Raw genomic sequence first — 15,667 nt, 5'->3', positions numbered from 1 at the left:
TCTCTATTTAAAACAAACTTTCCACCATTAATAACTAAACTATATGCCTACATTCAATTTTGGAAAACACTTCCTATTTCCCTTATAGGTAGAGTAAATGCCATAAAGATGATTTTCCTTCCGCAACTACTATATTTATTTCAATCAATACTGATATATCTCGCCAAAAGCTTTAAAAAAAATTTGATTCTACTATCACTAACTTTATTTGGGACTACAAAACCCATAGAACACATAAAAGACATTTGTGCAAATCCAAATTAAAATGGAGGATTAGCTCTTCCTAACTTTCTTTCCTACTACTGGGCAACTAACATTAAAAATATAATCTTCTGGTTGGACGATACAACAGGTAAATTGGTTAAGAATGGGGAGGGAAGATTGTTTGCCTTTTAACATAGGCTCGATTCTTCTATCTCCAATACATCTGAATACGTCAACGTATGAGCAAAATCCGATAATACACCGTACCCTACGTATCTGGAAACAGCTGAAATTAAGTCTTAAACTGAGAAATTTGTCTCTCCTTCTGCCTATTGCTAACAATCACCTTGTTTAAACCGTCTACTTTAGATAGGGAGTTTGTTCAATGGAAAAACCGAGGAATTAATACTGTGGGAGCTCTATAAGAAGGGGACTTTCTTTTATTTTCAAGAACTACAGGAGAAATTTCAATTGAAAGCAAACAATCTTTTTAGATATCTTCAAATCCGAGATTACGTGAAAACATACACACAAGATTGTCCTTTTATGGGTTCAGATATATTAGACGATTGTCTGAATAGACATGCCGATACATATAAGTTGATATCTTACATTTATAACACTCTCTTAAATGCTGATACCCCACCTTCTGAGATGTATAGGCGAGCATGGGAAGACGAGTTGGGTTTATCTATTTCAAAAGATATATGGGAGGAAAGCCATATGATTATAGTAATACATACATTACTGTTCTTTAAATGTCAGGCATTGCCTGATACAATTCAAAATATTGCATAGGCTATACTATTCAAAGACTAAATTGAATAAGGTCTTCCCAACCGTCTCCTCTATCTGTGATAAATGTCACCTCCAAGAAGCTACCTTAACCCATTCCTTCCCATCCTGTATAAAAATACAAAATTTCTGGATGGGAATATTCAATATCATCTCTAAAACACTTAAAATGCAACTGGAGTCAGATGCAAAACTAATAATTTTAGGAATGTCAGAGGGCTGTTCTAAGTTAACGACATTCCAAAGATGTTTCCTTGACTATGCCTTAATAACTGCGAAAAAACGTATACTCAAATTCTGGAAAAAGATAACAGTTCCCACAGTGAAGAGGGGCATCAAGAAGGCCAAGCACTGCCATAAGCTCAGGATTGAGGAGCACTTCAACAACAACTCTGACCCCCGACGCATATGACAAGGCATCCAGGCCATCACGGACTATAGACCCACCAACACCACCCCCACATCCAGCGACGCCTCCTTCCTTGAGGAGCTTAACCACTTCTATGGCCACTTCGACAGGGACAATCTAGAGACAGCCATCAAGGCTGTGCTCCCTGCTGATCACCAACCCCTCACACTCACCCCCTACGACGTGTACGTGGCACTGAGTAGGACTAATGCACGTAAGGCTGCGGCCCCTGACGGCATCCCCAGGCGCGTCCTCAGGGCCTGTGCTGCGCAGCTGACAGATGTCTGGACTGACATCTTCAACCTGTCACTTGCCCAAGCAGTTGTCCCCATGTGCCTTAAAACCACCTCCATCGTGCCGGTGCCAAAACACTCCACTGCGGCAAGCCTCAACGACTTCCGCCCAATTGCACTTACTCCCATCATCACCAAGTGCTTCGAGAGGCTGGTCCTGGCACACCTCAAAGGCTGCCTACCCCCCACATTGGATCCCTATCAGTTTGCCTACCGCAAGAACAGGAGTACGGAGAATGCCATCTCAACGGCATTCACTCCGCCCTCTCCCACCTCGACAACAGAGACACTTACGTAAGAATGCTGTTCATCGATTACAGCTCAGCATTCAACACCATTATACCATCTAAACTGATCACCAAACTCGGTAACCTGGGCATCGACCCCTCCCTCTGCAACTGGATACTGGACTTTCTAACCAACAGGCCCCAGTCTGTTAGGTTAGACAAGCACACCTCTTCAACCCTCACCCTGAACACCGGCGTTCCACAGGGCTGTGTGCTGAGCCCCCTCCTCTACTCCCTCTTCACCTATGACTGCACACCTGTACATGGGACTAACACCATCATCAAGTATGCAGATGATACAACGGTGATTGGCCTCATCAGCAACAACGATGAGTCGGCCTATAGGGAGGAGGTCCAGCTCCTAGCAGCATGGTGCGCTGACAACAACCTGGCCCTTAACTCCAAGAAGACCAAGGAGCTCATTGTAGACTTCAGGAAGTCAAGGGGCGGCACGCACACCCCCATCCACATTAACGGGACGGAGGTGGAACGTGTTTCCAGCTTCAGGTTCCTGGGGGTCAACATCTCCGATGACCTCTCTTGGACCCACAATACCTCAACTCTGGTCAAGAAGGCTCACCAGCGTCTCTTCTTCCTGAGGAGACTAAAGAAGGTCCATCTGTCTCCTCAGATTCTGGTGAACTTCTACCGCTACACCATCGAGAGCATCCTTACAAACTGTATCACAGTATGGTATGGCAACTGCTCTGTCTCCGACCGGAAAGCACTGCAGAGGGTGGTGAAAATTGCCCAACGCATCACCGGTTCCTCGCTCCCCTCCATTGAGTCTGTCCAAAGCAAGCGTTGTCTGCGAAGGGCGCTCAGCATCGCCAAGGACTGCTCTCACCCCAACCATGGACTGTTTACCCTCCTACCATCCGGGAGGCGCTACAGATCTCTCCGTTGCCGGACCAGCAGGTCCATGAACAGCTTCTTCCCTGCGGCTGTCACACTACTCAACACTGTACCTCGGTGATTGCCAATCACCCCCCCCCCCCCCCCCCCCCCCCCCCCCCGGACACTCCTCCCACAGGAAAAACACTATGACTGTATGCATGTAAATAGTTTTATTTATTGAAATCATATTCTATGTCGCTCTTCCAGGGAGATGCTAACTGCATTTTGTTGTCTCTGTACTGTACACGGTCAATGACAATTAAAGTTGAATCTGAATCTGAATCTGAATCTGAAGATGTGGATCACTGAAATGACCGAGACATTACATTTAGAAAAAATTAGGCTTGTTTTGGCTGATAAATTAGACCAATTCTCCAAAACATGGTCTCCTTTCACTGAATTTCTTCAACAATAGAATGGTTGAACACAATTTTAAAACCAATGCTTGGGATGGGTGAGCGAGGGGGGGGGGGGGGGGGGGGGGGGGGGGGGAGGGAAGGATAGTGGGACATAACTCAGTTTTTTCTTTTTTTTCTTTTCTCTTTTTTTTCTCTCATCTCGCATTTCTTTGGCAGTTCAGGGGTCTTTTCTTCTCTCTTTTTTGTATCTTTCTTCTTTTTCTTCATTCTTTACTTTTTTTTCCGTTTCATGTATCAATTTATAAAATGTTAAAAATGAAGCTGTACGAAAATTGTATGATTGTTATGCCGATTGCTTTATTCTTTTACAATTGCTCCTAATAAAATAAACATTAAAAAAAAAATCTATCATGACTCCCCTCAGCGTCCGAAACTGTCGAGATAACAAAGTTCATCTGACCTCTATTTACAGCTAACATGCTCCATTCCAGCCAGAACCCTGGTAAAATTGAGGATGAGGAGCAATGTCTTTAGTCAGAGGGTAATTAAAGGAAGTGGGGATTTAAGCAGAGTACTGCTCAGTGCAAGGTCGACTAATGGTGCAATGCTCCCAGCCAAAAAGGCCCTTCAGTACACCCTGAATATCAGCTTGCAAATTAACAAGCTTTTCAAAAATACCTGCAGTGTCAGAGATAAATTGAACAAATGCCATTTAATACTACAGCCTGTTGTATAATGTCACTGAAGACATACTGTAATCTTTTCTTTCCTGAGGTGGCTCGATTGGGATATGTATGGAAACTGCTGATGGTGCTATTTGCTGACCCACTTCCTGTGTCCCAGTAGATTGCACCAACCTACGCAAAATGTTCTTCAACTTCTAAATGCTGCAGAGCTGGAAAGTTTTAAATCTAAACAAGGTGCATTAAATGTTATTTGGATTATGCTGGATCTGCTACCAATCCAGCTTTCTCATGAATAATCAGTAATACTTTAAGGGTGGCACAGAAGGGTGGGACGGTGTCGCAGCGATAGAGTTGCTACCTTACAGCGCCAGAGACCCAGCTTTGATCCTGACTACGTGTGCATTATGTACCGAGTTTATATGTTCTCCCCATACCCGCATGGGTTTTCGCCGGATGCTCCGATCTCCTCCCACACTCCAAAGACGTACAGGTTTGTAGGTTAATTAGCTGGATAAAATTCTAAATTATCACTAGCGTGTGTAGGATAGTGTTGGCATGGGGATCGCTGTTCAGCGTGGACTCTGTGGGCCGAAGGACCTGATTCCACACTGTATCTCTAAACTAAAATACATTCTGAATATTTTTGAAAGGTGTCTCCTCTTATTGTTCAGCATCTATCATTCTGTCGATTATACAGTGTATTAGGGGTGTGTGGTGTGATGGGGAGGGGAAGGTGGAAATAAATGGCAGTAGATCTTGGAAGTCAGCTACCGACACGGTAGTTGTCCATTCAATCTATTTACATAAACTGATCTGGTCACAAGTACTGTCATTTCAGTGCTATTTTTAACATTACATCTATTTCACCAAATGCAGAACATATGACCTGCAGTTTACTCATTCAATCTTAATGAGGTTTTATACATTTTTTTAATCTTTAGAACTAAGTAGAATTACTGGTTTTAGAAATTCAAAATATGGATGAACTTAATATTTTAAATGGATATAATCTGAATCAATGATTGCACCTCATAGCAATATTTACAGTTGATTTTCTGAGTTTACTTGATAATGAATCACTAAATTGTCGAAGATTTTGTTGCTCTCTTTCTATTCTATTACCTCAAACCACATTGTAACTTCATTTTTGTACTTTTATGAAGGTGAAATGTCATCAAATCAATTGAATTATTGAGTTATAATGTCATAGTCATACAGCAGGACCTTCAGCTCAACTTCGACCAACAGGTACCTTTTACACTAGTCCCATCTGCCTACATTTGGTCCATATCCCTCTAAACCTGTTCTATCCATATACATGGAGTAGTCCCTGCCTCAATTACCTCCTCTGGCAGCTGGATCCATACACCCACCACTCTTTGTGTGAAAAAGTTATCCCTCAGATTCCTATTAAATCTTTCCCCCTTCACCTTAAACCTATATTCTCTGGTTCTTGATTACGCTACTCTGGGCAAGAGACTCTGTGTGTCTACCTGATCTATCCCTATCATAATTGTATACACCTCTATAAGATCACCCCGCATCCTCCTGCACTCCAAGGAACTGGGGTGGTTGATACCAAAGATGCATTGCAGTTTTTGTGATCCTATTTAAAGCCGCCTTTGTAGATGATTAATTGCACATTTGGCCCTAAAACATTTTTTTTCGGGGCCACGTGACTGTCAAATGATCCTCCTTCAATGTAGCTATGGAGAACTTAATATTTCAAAATGCCGAGAAATTGTGAGGTTGAAATTTCAAGGGAATGTATAAGTACATTAAATTGAGAAAAATAGAACTTATTGCAAAAAAAACCTGTGTAGATGCAGAGGATGTGGGCAAGCTTCGGGTCTTTAGACTTTAAATTTTAGGCTTTCCAGATACAGCTTGGAAACAGGCTCTTTGGCCTGGTAAGTCCACTCCAACCAGTGATCAGCTCATATACTAGCACTATCCTACACACTACGGACAATTTACAATTTACAGAGGCAAATTAACCCACATTCTGTAAGTCTTTGGAGTGTAGGAGGAATCCAGAGCACCCGGAGAAAACCCATGCAGTCTTCATAAAGGGATGATAACGGAGGCAGATACAATATGGGCCTCTTAAATGCCTTGAAGAGATTTTAAGAGGCTTTTAGATCGACAAATTGTTATGCAGAGAATGGAGGGATATGAATCACATGCAGGCAGAGGACCTTAGTTTAGCAGCATCATGCTCAGCATAGACATTGTGGGCTGAAGGGCCTGTTGTGGTGCTGTAGTGTTCTCGTATAAAAGTGGGAGGCAATGTCAATGTAATGGTCAGAGATAAAGTGTGTGCATTATCAGATAGGATAGGATAGGAAAGGATAGGAAAAGTTAAATTATTAAGAGAATAAATCTAGAGATATTGTTGAAACATTTCCTGAGATGTGAAGGGAGGCATGGAAAGAACTTAGAGAGAGGATCTATTCAGCATCTTTCATTCCTGCTGAATGCAGGTGGAATACAGAAGCATTATAAAGCTACTCAAGATGTAATGATTAACGGGATCAAAGGTTAAATCGAGTAATTACAGACCAGTTAACTGCTTTGTGGGCAAATTATTTGAATCATACTGAAATGACAGCATTGACCTTCATTTCGAAAGGCACATATTAATTAGGACAGTCAACATGGATTTGGTACAGGATAGTTCACATCTGCTTAACTAGATTGAGCTGAAGTAACAAGGAAGGTCAATAAGAGCAACACATCAGAAGTAGCCTAATTAGGTTTCAGTAAGGCTTGTTATCAAGGTCCAGCATGGTTGGCTTGTCAAAAATATAGAGGTACATGGGATTCATGAGGTCAAACGCAAATTGGATTTTAAAAAATCAGCTCAAAGACAGGAAGTAAAGGCAAGACATCGATAAGCGTTTTGTGTCTGACGTGCCATTACCAGTAGTGGTACTGTGTCGGAAGGAACTGCAGATGCTGGTTTAAACCAAAGATAGACACAAAATGCTGGAGTAACTCAGCGGGACAGATAGCATCTTTGGAGAGAAGGTATGGGTGACGTTTTGGGTCGAGACCCTTCTTCAGACTGAGTTACAACATTGTGAGATTTTAAAAATCAAGCCTACAATTTATCCCATCAGATAAAGCATAAAAATAAGTTTAAATTGACACCTAATTCACTTTCATATCTTCAGTATTAAAAAAGTTATGGCCATTTTCATACTCTGAAATTAGCATCTTGTTCCCTATTGCTTTTCCATTGACTTAACACAAAAGCTGTGATCGAGGACAGTCAAAAGCCCATAACTTTCTTAAAAATTTAGAGAACTGAAATACATTTTGTTATTATAGATTGAAGCATTCTGAAACAAATATGAAACACTTGGATGACCTGAAATTAAAGCATATAATTAGTCTGTTACCTAATTGTAGCTAATTACAAAATTCAATTACTAGATCTAAACATCTATCCATTTCTTAAGAAAATATTAACATTTTTAAATAGCCTAAGTGTCCAAATAACATTCACACAAGAATTCACAATATAACATACATTTTAAATCTCATTGTCATTAATTTATAGGCCAAATGGAAGGAATTTAGTGTTTAATTCACATAAATTAATGGCCATTTAAATCATCTTGCGAGTGGGATTTTGTGGAACGCGATCGATTGGAACGTTGTGGTTTGCAGTGAATTTAAACCCATATCGGCAGAAAAAACACTGCCGGTTCATATGGGGCCTAAATCACCTTTTCGCAACGTAAAATTTGGATTAAGGTAATCCTAAGAAGCACGTTTATATGTATAATAAATGGCTTACCTTTAGCTGTCCCGTATGGGAGATCCGTCCCGTTGTCGGCGTTGACAGCATTAGAAGCGGATTTTTATTTTACTCCAGCGCTGAAATTGTCCCGCAGTTTTAAAAAAAATTCACAGAACGGCAGTCGGAACAATTCTTCAGCATTAGCTAGCAGCCCGAGAAAATATCTCAGACAGGCAGTAGAAAACCACATTTTAACCTCGCCCCCGTCCTCAAAGGAGCCAAAGTCGCGCACACGGCCAGTGGAAGAACTGCAGCACCGCTGAAGGTAAGTTTTGTAACATACCTACTGAGTGGTGGTTTAAACCGAAGATAGACACAAAATGCTGGAGTAAATCTACAGGACAGGAAGGGGTGGGTGATGTTTCGGGTCCAGACCCTTCTTCAGACTCAGTCCTTCTTGGTATAGAGACTTTGGGTATTGTCCGTGTGGTTTTACACATTCTCCCTGTGACCGCGTGGGTTTCCACCAAGTGCTCCAGTTTTCTCCCTCATCCCAAAGATTTGCAAATCTGTAGGCTAATTGGCCTCTATAAATTGTCCATAATATGTAGGGATGGATGCGAAAGTGGGACAACATAAAACTAGAGTGAATGGGTGATCAATGATCGGCGTGGATCAGCCGCCATGGGGTAATCTCCAGGATTTTGTTGAACTAGGAGCAAGCTTTCAACTTCATAGTCTGAAAATCAGCTTGTTGCTCCCCCAGCTCTATTTACCTGAGTCCCATTGTAACAAAGTGTTATGATCCAGGAGGTGAACAATGTGCTCTGAAGATGAAACAGGGGCCCTCAGCTCATGTGGAATATTGAGATAAGATGTGGCGCCCATCCTGCACCAGGCTCTGGCCTCTCTCTTTTGATGCACATTGAACAGAATCATTTGAACCCCATTTTATACTCCTGTTTTATGCCATAAAATATTTGAAAGCAATCTGTTCCTGTGGCTTTGATAAGAATGATCCTGTCCCAATATTTTACCAAGGTTATCTTGTAACAACGTGTGTGTTAGGGAGAAACACGGAACTGTCGCCGCTGGATTACAAAATAAAAATGCAAAGTGCTGGAGTAACTCAGTGGGTCAAATAGCTTCTCCAGAGAATGAAGATAGGCAAGGCAAGGCAAGGCAACTTTATTTATATAGCACATTTCATACTCAAAGTGCTTCACATAAAGACATGTCATACAATAAATGAAATAATAAAATGAAATAAAATAGAAGAACTAAAAGAAAAGAAAAGCAAAATTAAAAATGCATTATAAAAAGTGCAAAAGTTAAAAGTGCAATGTAGTTAAGATTTAGTTGAAAGCTAAAGTAAACATAAAAGTTTTCAGTCTTGTTTTAAAAGTGGTCAAAATTGAGGCAAGTCTTAAATCTTCAGGAAGTTTATTCCAGCTATTTGTTGCATAGTAACTAAATCCTGCTTTCCCATGTTTTGTATTTACTCTGGGAATCATTAGCAGATTGGTTTCAGAAGATCTTAGCGTTCTAGAAGGCTTATATAGTGGAAGCATGTCAGTGATATACTTGATAATGTTTCAGGTCGGGACCATTCGTCAGACTGATAGAAATTTGTTTGCTAATTCATATATGTTCCGTTCCACCTATATTTTATATTGTTGCAAAGATCAGGCCCTCATTGCATAGTCATATTTTGATGCAAATTGAGATATCTCTGCTCTATAATGCAGTTCATTAGAAAACAAAATCTCATGACTTCTCTTATATGAAATATCTGCAGGCATGAACCAGATATGCAAATACACTACTGACAGAATTGCTGTCTGCTTACTTCAAGTGAAGTAACTGAGTATAGATGATTGATGGAATCCTGTTCACAAAGGGTGAGGCATTATTTCTGGTTTATTTTCTGCTTTTAGAAGCTCATTAGAATGTCCCACAAGCTGAGCTGGACATAATGCAGTGAGAACACAGAGGACTGAGGGAAGGATTAACAGCCGGAATGGGATCTGAAGTCTTCTTTTAAATACAAATAATTTAAGCTCTCTGGGATTCATCTCTATCCCCTTGGACCAATTTAAATTTAATCAACACAGACTGCTACGAGAGGGACAAATAAAATTTAAGCTTTTTATATAATTAAAGAAGCGTTAAAGAGAAGTTACTATTGGCAATTTGATGTACATTGTATAATGTACGCATAACACATTCCTCTTCCTATTTCCAGAGAGGTTTATTTTTATTTGTCCTTCAGATGTGAGCAACAATGATATGGCAGTGTGTACTTGCCGTCCTTGTTACCTTGAGGACATTAAAAGTGAACCACTTTGTATGCAACTATAATCATTTATGTGTCAAGCCTGGTAGCAGCAGTAAGTCTCTTCCAAAAAGACATTGGTGGTGCAGCTGTGTTTTTGAAACAATCTTGTGGATTTTGCAGTCACTTCATTCATTGCCTGGCTATGGATCTCCACATGCAATCTCACAACAGACATTGATGAAATTGAGGAGACTTTGGGTGTAGCTTTTATAAGGTGTGCTTAAATTGCACCTACTGATTGCAGCACTAGGAACTCTGGTGATAATACTCTGGAAATAGGATGCTAGCAATACACTACTTACTCATGCATAGGTTCAGTGAATATACCTTCAAATGCCACATCCCAATACTGCATCGACACTCTTGCACACTGCACATTGCATTCCTGTCACTGATAATCACAGTCTCTGTAACGAAGGGTTCATAGACATCGGCGAGACCAAACGTAGACTGAGCGATCATTTCGCTAAACACCTTCGCTCAGCCCGTGTGAACCTACCAGATCTCCCGGTTGCTAAACACTTTAATTCCATTTCCCATTCCCACACTGACCTGTCTGTCCTAGGTCGTGTTCATTGTCAGAGTGAGACTGAAAGTAAATTGGGGGACAGCATATCATATTTTGCTTGGGCAGCTTACAGTGGTATCAATATTGATTTCTCTAACTTCAAGTAACCCGAGCATTCCCTCTCTCTCAATCTCTCCCCCAGCCAAGTCACACCAGTTTCTCATTTTCACCCAACAAACAGCTAACAATAGCCTGTTTCCTTTATCATCATCACTTTTTTGCATATCTTTCATTCATTGTTCTTCATCTCTCCACATTGTCTATATCTCTTGTTTCTCTTTCCTGCGACTTTCAATCTCAAGAAGGGTCTCAACCCGAAACGTCACCCATTCCTTCTCTTCAGAGATGCTGCCTGTCCCACTGAGTTACCCCAGCATTTTGTGTCTATCTAGGGTTCATGATAATCATTCATACACTCCACAACATCCTCACAATGTTACAATGTGCTGGGTGTTCATCAGTGACTTAATCAGTTGCACAACACTCACAAACTCAAAGAGTCCGCAGCAATGGTGGCAGAATGGTAAAGATAGTCTCAGGCTTCTTCTCACTATCCTTTCTCCACAGTAGCTCAGCTTGTACCTGATGGTGGACTATGCCCTCATTGGCAACACAATTGTGCATAAAAGAGCAGGCCACCACAAACTTTGGCATTCCATCTGTTGAGTACGTATTCTTCAGAAAAATACACAATTTGCCAGAGTAATTCAGCAGGCTAAAAACCCAACTAACAACCCCCAACTACCCCCCCCCCCCCCCTCCCCCCCTCCTCCCACTCATCCCCCCCCCACTCATCTCCCCTCCCCCACCACCACGCCTTTTCCCCTCTCTTCACTGTGATTCACCTTGATATGCACCCATTTTTCCCATAATTCCACCCCCCTTTCCCCTCCCCCCTGTCCCCTACCACCTATATCCCTGCCTCTGACGACACGACTCAGTCTGAAGAAGGGTCTCGACCCGAAACATCACCTATTCCTTCGCTCCATTGATGCTGCCACACCCGCTGAGTTTCTCCAGCATTTTTGTCTACATACGACTTACACCTCTTCTCACCTTATCTAACACCCTTTGTCTTTTCATCTCTGGCCTTTGTCCAACCATCTGCAAATTAAACCTTTCTCATCTGTATCTACCTATCACCTGCCTGGTTTTATCTGCCCCCATCTTTCTTCCAAGTTTCTCCATTCTACTACTTTCAGTCGGAAAAAGGGTCCTGATCCGAAATCTCACCTACCAACTTGTGTCCTCCAGATATGCTGCCTGACCTGCTGAGTTAGAGTCACAAAGTCATAGAGTGATAGAGTGTGGAAACAGGACCTTCTGTCCAACTCGCCCACACTGGCCAACAATGTCCCAGCTACACTGGTCCTACTTGCCTGCACTTGGTCCATAACCCTCCAAACCTGTCCTACCCATGTACCTGTCTAAATGTTTCTTTAACAAAGGGATAGTCTCAGCCTCAACTACCTCCTCTGGCAGCTTGTTCCATACACCCACCACCCTTTGTGTGAAAAGGTTACCCCTCGGATTCCTATTAAATCTTTTCCTCTTCACCTTGAACCTGTCTTCTGGTCCTCGATCCCCCTACTATGGGCAAAAGACTCTGTGCATCTACTCGATATATTCCTCTCATGATTTTGTAAACCTCTATAAGATCTTCCCTCATCCTCCTGCTCTCCGTGAAATAGAGACCCAGCCTACTGAATCTCTCCCAAATGCTCTCACCCTATTCCTGGCAACATCCTCGTAAATCTTTTCTGAACCCTTTCAAGCTTAACAATATCTTTCCTATAACATGTTGCCCAGGACTGAACACAACATTCAAAATGCAGTATCAGCAAAGTCTTATACAACTGCAACATGACCTCCCAATGTCTATACTTAATACCCTGACTGATGAAGACCAAAGTACCAAAAGCCTTGTTGACCACCTTATCTACCTGCTGCTCGACCTTCAAGGAACCACATTCCCTTGCTAAGTCCCTTGCTTAATTTAGTTTAGAGCTACAACAGCGCAGAAACAGGCCCATCGGCCCACCAAGTCCGCGCTGACGAGCGATCACCCCGTACACTAGCACTATCCTACACATCAGGGACAATTTACAATTTTTGACCAATTAACCTACAAACCTGCACGTCTTTCAAATATGGTAGGAAACTGGACCTCCCGGAGAAAACCCATATGGGCACAGGTAGAATGTACAAACTCCGTGCAGACGGTACCCATAGTCAAGATCGAACCCGGGTGTCTGGCGCTGTAAGGCAGCAGTTCTACCACTGCGCCAATATGCCGGAGGCAGAGGAGATTCAATTAACTTGGTGGCACAGTGGCACAGCCGTAGATTCCAACATTAATTAAATCCACAAATTCCAAAAGGTGAGAAGAGCACATTATATGATCTTCTGAAATCCAGTTGTGGTATGACTCAAACTAGACCATGTGTTAAGCAACTCAGTGCAGCCTTATAGATCTATCGATGCCTGACAACTTGGCACATGAAAACAGATTAACTGGCACTGTTTTGAGCTGTTATAATATCTATTCACAAACATCAGACAGGTGCTCACCAACCCATCCTTTCATTTTATTTCCACTCAGAAAAGTATGGTTTATCATGGAGCTAAGTCCATCGATTTTCACACAGGTGTTTCTCTGATCTAATTATGTTTTGTCACTTCCAGCTGCCTGTTTTAGAATCATCATACTTGTATCCATAGGATCTCTCTCTATCTCATGGAGAAAGGCTCAACTGTTCACAGACATCATCATCGGTTTGGTCCAGTGCTATGAATCCCTGCCGCCATTTCCTTCATATTCTGAAATCAAGCATCTTGAGAAGAAATGCAGAAAAATATAAATGTAACCTTTAATACCATTGTGATAGGATGGATATTTTCCTCCTATAGGTTCGTTTTACCACAGTGAGGTTGGAAGAGACTGTGTCCCTGGCTGCACTTAACTTTTTCAGTTAAGATTCAATAAGCAAAGATGTGTGATATTTATTGTTCAGCTACTTATAGTTTCAGGTAAATGTTTGTAGATTCCCAGTTAATATAAGAGTTTGAAATAATTAACATTGATCTCCTGAGCTATCACTTGCCTGCTGCCCAGATGGACATTATTTACATTGGCTGTGCCATCAGCAGCCAGTCTCTGGTGCAGTGCGGAGAGTTGCCCTGATCTAAAATTATGTGTTTTGAATCAGGAAGCATCACACATGGTGTCATATTTTGAAATATTTTCTGACAACTTTGATTAATTGTGATGTTATTTATTTTTAAAAAATCATCTCAGCTTGGATCAAAGAACTAGACAGCAGCAGAGAAAGATATGTATCTGTAATTAGAATTCTTGCTCACCACTCCCATTCTTTCTACACTGCTGTATGTGTTGAAAAATAATATTTTATGTACAGCTTCTTGTAATGGGCACATGGCTCAGTTATTGAAAAAAGTAGCTGAAATTTAGATTTATTACTGTTGAAAAATGTTTTTAAAAGTGTTGGTAAAAAAACAAATATGGTTTGAATGTTCTGTTTTTGGTGACCAATACAGTTTGTGTCTTGTATTCCAGCTAACATCTTTCTTTCTGTGCCATATAGTTTACTTTTAGCTGAAGTCATGTCAGTTCAATGCTCATAAGAACAGGAAAGCAAGTTTCAAAAAGACAAATGCATAAAATCAGCATCAGATTTATCCATGTTCTTCTTGGTCTCTTTATATTGTATTTATTGTTAGGTCCAAACTCTAAGAATGGGAATTAGAAATATGTGGCTGTCTTGACAATAAGTGGTTGCCTTGCTGAAAATTGCATTTAGCATAGGAAACAATATGCTTAGGTATTTCTCCATAATAAATTTGATATAGCCGTCAAAAAGTTAGTACTGTACTTCTTTGCATAGACAGAAACATTTTTGAGTCATTGCACATTGCTGTGCAAGGCGATAACATAAACATATTGTAATGCAAAGGAAAAGGGCCAGTAATGTGATGCAAGACTCCAGATTATCGTCCTGTATCTCAAATTCCTGGATGCCTCATTGAGGTTTATCATCCATGGTAAGATTTCTCACCATGGATGGTGTATAAAAATCATTAGCGGACCCGGTGTGGGGGGACCGCCGTGAGGGGGGGGGAAGAACAAAGGAGGACCCGGTGTGAGATACTTTGTAACTTTGTCAGCGCCCTTTATGTGGCGACTTTTTGCATATCTTGGGTATCCAAAGCAAAGAATTTCACTGGCAATAAAGTATTCATTCATAAAGTATTAATTCCTTCATTCATTAAGGATCCAGAAATTTTCCAATTTAAGGTCCTTAACATTAGATGAAAATGTGTCCAGTTACTAAGCATTTTCTGGCTTTGCTCTCTGTAATATTGGGCAACCTCTGTTGACAATTCTTCGTCACATTTCAGCAGATGGAATGTCATGCTACAAAAGAGAATGAAACAATATTGGGAAATCAAGTGGGTTCTTCACTGGTTTTTGTTCTGAGACACGATTGTAAATTTAAATATTTATCTTCAAATACTTTATAAATCAATTAAACAATAACCATTGGCACTAACAATTAACGCAAAACGTATCTGCCATCGTTATTAAATACTACCTTTTTAATATTTTTCGACTGATTCACCAATTTAACCTAAAATATCAGATATTAATTTGTATTTAAATAATACAACAATTCTTGCAGCAAATATAGATTTTTAAAAGTGTTTCATACCTATTTATCATTTCGGCTTAATGTCTGTTCGGCGTCATAAATTTTTGACCATTACCGTTCAACGTCATTTCCTTTCGGCGTCGTGTCCATTCGGCGTCATGGCTTTTCGACGTGATGTCCGTTCGGCATCTTGGCTTCGGCTTCTTGGCTTCGCCTTCTCGTCCTTCAGCGTCCCGTCCGGGTACCAACAAAATCACATTGGATTGGATTCAATTTATTGTCATTGTCTCATAAGAGACAACGAAATGCAATTTTCCTTACAGTCGTACATACATTTTTAAAAAGCACAAAACACAGAAGTCCACGACACAAACAAACATCCCCACAGCGGCACCAAAGTTCCCCACTGTGAG

The sequence above is a fragment of the Amblyraja radiata genome, chromosome 1 (assembly GCF_010909765.2).
Source record: "Amblyraja radiata isolate CabotCenter1 chromosome 1, sAmbRad1.1.pri, whole genome shotgun sequence".
Classification (NCBI taxonomy): domain Eukaryota; kingdom Metazoa; phylum Chordata; class Chondrichthyes; order Rajiformes; family Rajidae; genus Amblyraja; species Amblyraja radiata.
This window is presented reverse-complemented; position numbering follows the sequence as displayed.